Here is a 6,122-nt window from a genome sequence, read left to right as displayed (position 1 = left end):
CGCTCGAATGCCAGTGTCAGTCGTCTCTATCTAAGTGATTCCGGAATAAATAGCTTTCGTCTAGCCAGCTGTGTGGTTTCAGATCTTTTGAAGAAAAGTCAAGTTTGACATATGTTAACCCAAATTAGAGGATTGCGGGCGCATTCAGCATCTGTTTCGGTGGTGTTGAGTTTGCATTCCAGAACACATGTGTTTAGCAAGGAATTCGTGTCTCAATTAATCACTTCGCTGTTTGATTATCATCCCGACGTTTAACATCTCGATAAACTTGCAATATCGGATCACGTGTTTGTAACACAAACATTTTCTCGAAATAATTCATAAAAGGACACGAATAGGGATATAGATTTTCACATAAGTTTTCTCTTTCTAATTATTTAATTGCTTAGCTGACCTATAAAAATCTCTGACCGATGACTATTGCAATGGAACGTGAACAGAGTACATATAATTTAATAGTGAACCACCACGTGAAATATCAGTATCAGTGTGCAATTGTACCCTGGCAATGTTACCGAAACATTGGTATAGTTGCTTTAAAAGGGCATGGCTACCAACTTAAAACCACGACAATAACGATGTTTCGCTTAAGTTTGTGTAGCATTAAGTGATCCCTGCAATCAAGCCCGTATATTATGAAACAGTCTCTACAAGCGAAGGGACAAGTTCGTGCGTAGTCTCAAAGTCACGAAGACGAATTACCGCTCATCGTAGAACACGAACGTAAGTGGAAATTCGCGAGCAGTCGGGTCGCTCGTGATGCCAAAAGTTTAGACTACTTAAAGTATCGAGTGCTGTCCGGAGAAGTCTCTAAGTGACGGAGAATGATTACGTTAATGACATGGCCGAGTACGCCTTAACGACTGGATAGGTGCAGAACTGGTACGACATTCGTGGCACGCGATCCCTACATCAACAACATCAACCGTGCCCCGTATAAATATACTGACAGTGACTCGACTGATATGACTGCTTTCATCGTGTCCGTAGTTTCCCCCGTTTCTTTGTCTTCTTTTTTCTTTCTTTTATGACGCGAAATATAGTCGAACCGCGCGCGATTCGGTTTTATCGCAGTGCTGTCAACCTGTAACGTGACCGCCGCCGCTGACTTATCGACGGCGCAACGCACCGCCATATTGTGTACACAATGCACGCTCGTTACGTCGCTGAAGTACCGTGGATGATGCGTGTATAAATCTGCGGAACACGGTGTTAAGTGTTGAAGCGACTAATGGAAACGGGTCATTGGACTTTCACGCGGGAATACCAAGACGATTATCGGACATCATTGATGCATCAAGTGTATTCAACATTTCGGTAAGTACATATGCACTTTGAATCATAAAGACGATTCCCACCAGCGGTCAAAGAACGAACAGTGATCACGAATATTGCAGACATAAAAAATAGCAGCATAAGTTCAATTCTTTAAATACTGAACACTCTAAAACTGAATCCTTAATATGAATAATCAGTCAATTCGGAATGTAACGATCGCTGTGAAAGAAATTTTTGTAGGTATTACATATTTCTGAAAAGTATTAGTAAAGTGCAATCCATAATTAAGTCTTCACTTTCACCATTTTTCAGATACTATTATATAAACATTACCTAATTTTTATTTAGATAAACATTATTTGATAGCGACGTTCGTCAGATGCATGTAAGCGTTCGTGTTTCATGTCGATATCACTTGGTGGATGCAAAGTTTGGCACAACTTTATTCGAATAACGGATAAAAAAAGAAACTGTACTTAGGCAAATAATTCGTATTATTTTTATACTTAAGTTGGAAATTGTTATGTTTATTCGGTACAAAATGTGCAACACTTTTTTTTATCGTTTATACGTGATTTAAAACTCTTTTATCCAAATAATTACTTTGCCGTCTTTAATTAAACGCATACATGCCGTAAATTCAATTAAATGCAGTTAAATTCAAGTGGACATAATCGAACTAAAAAAATTTAATTGCCTCGAATAAAATACACCCACTGGTTGAACATTATTATGAACGTATTATTAATTGTGATCGTCAGACGAGCGCTGCTGGGAGTCAAGTGAAATTATTTCAATTAGGGCCGCTAAGAGAATTACGCGCATAAAAACACGCGATATGCTCACGCGACAGAGAGCATTCGATTCACCTGAATGCAATCAAGTTTTACGAGCGAGAACTATTTTCTTGAATCGATCATTAGTCAACGCTAAGAACAAGGAGGGTGAATAATCACTGTATTATTCAAACCGCCCTTCGCTTTTTACAACTTCTCCAATTTTTCTTCCGTTTTGTTTGGTGGAAAAGTTCATTAGCACTTTACGGTGAATTAGACTAGCATTATGCAATTCGTTTCGCTTGTACCTATTAACGCGTGAATGATTTGAAATATGTAGATAGCAGAAATTCATTAAATTAAAAAAAAACGCAAATTATGTGTTGATTTATTTCTTAAGAAACTGTTTTTATTATTATATTACTCATCGATACTTTCATTCGTCGTTAGAATATTTTTATTTCTACATTTTCTTCAACTTTTGCACGTTTGATAATTTAATTTTTTTTATTTATTTAATATTATTTGCTAGAATTGTATTTAGTATGCAAAAAAGAATTGTTTAATATTTGTAGAAATAAATAAGAACGATCACTGAGTAGTGAATGTACTGCAAATTAGTGGTCGGATCTCATATAAGCTAGGTTGGCCGAGCGGTCTAAGGCGCCAGATTTAAGCTCTGGTTCCCGTCTGGGAGCGTGGGTTCGAACCCCACACTTAGCAAATCTTTTTTTTTTTCTTTTACTTCAGTTTATTTCGATCGACACGGTAACGCCATCTACCAGTGTACTTCTAAAAGGCTAAAAATAGGTTAAGTAGGATATGTACTGAAAATTGTAGTATCCCTTTCAAGCAAGCTAGGTTGGCCGAGCGGTCTAAGGCGCCAGATTTAAGCTCTGGTTCCCGTCTGGGAGCGTGGGTTCGAACCCCACACTTAGCAAAAATCTTTTTACTTTTAAAATTCTTGTATCGCCACGATTAAACAATGAAATTACAATTAATTACATTAACCAAATATACATAAATTAAAGTACAACGGAAAATGATAAAAATCACGTTTATCGAAATTCTTTCGATCCTTGATATCTTACAAAGAGAAGGCGAAAGTGTTTGGATTACATGAAAAATGTTTCCGTTAACAAGTCATTAATTAGAAGTGTGGAAGCTGATTTGCAATTACGGAACATCTCAACGAGGAGATAAATGGTGTTCTGGCTTTCGTCGTAGCCGGGATTCAAAGTGACTCGGGGCCACGGTAACTGATGGTGGCGATAATTGAGCCGAGTATAAATGACTTGATGAATAGTCATAGACAATTAGGGAGACTGAGATAAGCCGGCGAACTATGGCGCGGAGCAATTTTAGCCCGTTAATCCCGTTACAGAGCTGCCCGACGCGCGCGTTCGCTTCGGTGTATTTACATAACCGTGCGATCGGAGTCATTGGTGAACATCGTAATTACCAATATTTCCGCGCAAGCACAATCTCAAGAGGGTAGTGTTTTACATGTGGTAATTCCACGTGGCGTTCGTACGCCGTGCAACCGGAGACCTTATGGGCCCCCCCCCCCCCGCAAGGGGATAAAATACCCCGTCTGTAACGCGTTTATCGACGTTTCCAAGTTTGACCAACACAGTTTTCGCTCGAATCGTCGTACCGGGAAAGGAAAAAGAGCCGATTAAATCGGATTACCGAACCGGGCAGTGGCGAAAGGACGATGTTCAACCAGCCCTTTTCCCAGAAGACCAGGACTCGACACCGTAAAAGTGTCATGAGACCTCTTCCCTTATTTAGAAGGGGAGTTCCTGTGCCGGTATCGGCCGCGAGAGAAAGGAAGCACCGAGAGTCGCCCGTTGAAATGCCTGTCACAACAATTTCACGAAAAAAGCGCAACTCCTGGCGGCACAATGACCCGGGACACTTGTAATTTCATTCCGTCGCATCTGTTGTCATTCTCACGTTACCGCGCCAATATCTCGACTTTCCTCGTTACGTTCAGGGACGCAGGAGGGGGATGAAAGAGAGAAAAAGAAAAAAAGGAAACCGAGAGAGGTAGTAGCATTGAAAAAAAAATCAGACGCACGTATTTCAAGCAACCCTTGCGCGAACGTTGTACAATGGAGCAGGGTAGATCCCCCTGCAGCTAAGGGGTGCCATTCCTGTCGATACTGTGGTCGACGTATAAAAGGTTCGCTATGAAAAAAAAGGAGGGAGAGCGGAGAGTGAATAGGGGGCAGCAGGCTAGGTGTCCGCGAGTCAGGGTACTTCTGAACAATTTTTTTTCGCGCTTCTGACTTCTTTAAATCTTTTTCTTCAACGTTTCTCTTTTACATGTGCTTATCGACTAACTGTCTCTCGTTACGTCGTATTCGTCATTCGTGTTTAGAAACTAGAACTACCAGACTGTCAAAAATGTTTTTTTTTACCTTTCACTCGTTCATTTTGAACTCGGTATCCCGATAAGTAATTCGATTTCGTGCAGCCGAAGCGTAAAAGTAAGAAAGAAATTGGAAAACAAGTCCGCTGAAAATGTCTCCCCGCGACACAGGGTCCGTTCGCACCCCTTACGAATCCGAAAGGGAAATCGTATTTATAATGCTTACGCATTTCAAGCCTGACGTCCCGTGAAATCGCGTTACCGGGATTCGGAATATTAAATTCATCTCTGTCTTCCCAGGCTATCGCCCCGCGTTATCGTCACCGTAATCGAACCTTAAAACACACGATTTCCAACCGGACCCCTGGGAACAGTATCTCGAAAGAATCTTCCTCCGAACACCGTGGACTGTATCGATTACTCGATATTAAATCAACCATCCGTTCGGCGAAAATGTTCACGAAACACAAGCGATGAAAAGTTCGTTTACGGACGACGCTTGAACCGACAATGGGAGAGCTTGTAAATTGTAAATCGAGTGTCAGCTACCGAAGGCTGCGGTTGACGCTGACAATTTCGCGGGTATATAACGCGAAAAGATGAGGCAAAAATTAATCAACCGAAAACCATAAATAACGATTCACGGCGGCCACTGGGCCTGGGCATTTACTATCAGACAATGGATGACAAATTGCGCGAAAGCAAAACAAACTGAGGACTAGATTGAGCAGGCTGGCCGATTCGGTGGCTTTGCCCATTGTCATCAATATAACCGGGGACATAATCCGTCTCTCTCGCGGCAGCGGCCCAAGAAAAATGGACTTTTTCGGCGCCACTGTCCAGGATTCCTTTGAACGGAATTCGTTCCATACCCCCCACAATCCCTCTTATGCCCCCAACCCACCTCCTCTGCGATACGACGTTGCTGGTCTCGCAATAATCTCGCAAACACGGTTCGCCATCGTTCATGGGGAGTTTCTTAAAGGAAGCTGTTGCCGTGAACGAGCTTGATCTCTCCGCGTGAGGTTATCAGAAGGTACATAAACATAAACAAGAGGTGGCGTGCGCGCGCAGGGGGGTGAATGGGGGGTGTAGATGGATGGTTCGAGGGAAAAGTGTGCTTTGTGTAAGAAGGGAAGATCGGATCGGGGCCGCGTTAAAAAAGAAAGAAAGAATAGTCTTAAGAGGAGGACGCCAAGGCAATCGTAAATGTTTAATATCGTGATTAAAGGCGCTGGCGCCTCTCATTATTATTTCAGTCTGGAGGACATTTCGCCCAGCCTTCACTCCCCCCCCCCTCCCACCCTTCTTCGCGTCACCGCGTTTCTTTTCAATTCTCACTTTCCTTCGTCGGCTTAAAAATCCTCCGTGAAAATTAGCCGCCTAAATATTTAAAGCTCCCCTTCCGCCGCCTACCTCCTCCTTCTACTCCTCCTCTAGGCGACAGTACAAGTAGAACCCGGGGGGAGGAAGAAGAGTGAGAAAGCGCGGAAGAAGAAGAAATAAAAAAAAACGGAGAAAAATAAGAAAAAAAAAGCGCCAGGCAACGAATACAAAAACCGTCTGCGGGCCCGCGGTTATTGTTCCGGGCATGGAGACAGGCGTGATCTCTTCCATCTGATGGATTTCTGCTGCAGTCACCTCTCTAACCACCTCGCTCGTCACTTCCCGTTGCGCATCGTGCTATTGGA

General features: G+C 42.6%; 2 non-coding genes across 2 annotated transcripts; both read left to right on the top strand.

Annotated features, from left to right (window-relative positions):
• Positions 1–2,693: 2,693 nt before the first annotated feature.
• Trnal-uaa lies at positions 2,694–2,777 on the top strand. Its single transcript has one exon. It is a non-coding gene; the product is annotated as a tRNA-Leu (tRNA).
• A 133-nt stretch (positions 2,778–2,910) lies between these two features.
• Positions 2,911–2,994, top strand: Trnal-uaa. The gene has a single exon. It is a non-coding gene; the product is annotated as a tRNA-Leu (tRNA).
• The last annotated feature ends 3,128 nt before the right edge of the window (positions 2,995–6,122 follow it).

Source organism: Dufourea novaeangliae, unplaced genomic scaffold, assembly GCF_001272555.1.
Source record: "Dufourea novaeangliae isolate 0120121106 unplaced genomic scaffold, ASM127255v1 scaffold56, whole genome shotgun sequence".
NCBI classification, from domain to species: domain Eukaryota; kingdom Metazoa; phylum Arthropoda; class Insecta; order Hymenoptera; family Halictidae; genus Dufourea; species Dufourea novaeangliae.
This window is presented reverse-complemented; position numbering and strand designations above follow the sequence as displayed.